This window comes from Theobroma umbraticum, unplaced genomic scaffold (assembly GCF_002168275.2).
Source record: "Theobroma umbraticum cultivar Fairchild unplaced genomic scaffold, ASM216827v3 scaffold_30.0, whole genome shotgun sequence".
NCBI lineage: Eukaryota > Viridiplantae > Streptophyta > Magnoliopsida > Malvales > Malvaceae > Theobroma > Theobroma umbraticum.
In genome coordinates, this window is record NW_018397254.1 from 14,779,287 (window position 1) to 14,779,964 (window position 678).

Below are 678 nucleotides of genomic sequence, written 5' to 3' on the forward strand. Positions count from 1 at the left end.
TCTTACTTTTATTTTTATTTCCTTTGCCACCTATTTCTTCCAATTACATTTCATACACAACTTTCTTTTATATTTTATTTGGCCATTCATCCAACCAATCAAGTCTCATGCAAGCCACATTTCACTTTCCTCATTTGACCACAAAATGCACCAATCAAATTACATGCAAATAATCTTTAACTTTCTCTTTCTCTTTCTCTTTTTCTTCACATGGTGGGGGTCTCACATGTTCCCCACTAACTTCTCCTTTTTATAGTTTGCATGTAATAGTAATCTTTTACCATGTACAATCTCATATTACAGATAACCTAACTTTCCTTGATTAGTTAATATCCATTTAACTTCAAATATTGTAATTTGTAAATGAGTCCTCAAACTTTTCTTTATTTCCCTTGTGACTCTCTGAACTTTTCATCCTTCACAATTTAGTCCTTCCAACATGTTTTAAACTCCAATTTTCTTCTATTTTCCTTCCTTTACATGTGTACAAATATAATATAAGGTTTGCACCTCATCAAGGTGTCACCATAATATTTAAATATATACTTATCTACTCGTACTCTATTTAATAAAGGCACGTGGGCCCCATTAACTTTGTTTTTCTTCAAAATTCTTTCTTACTTCGTCTTTCCCACTTAGATTAATCATATACTTCTTCTTCATGACTAATCTCAACCA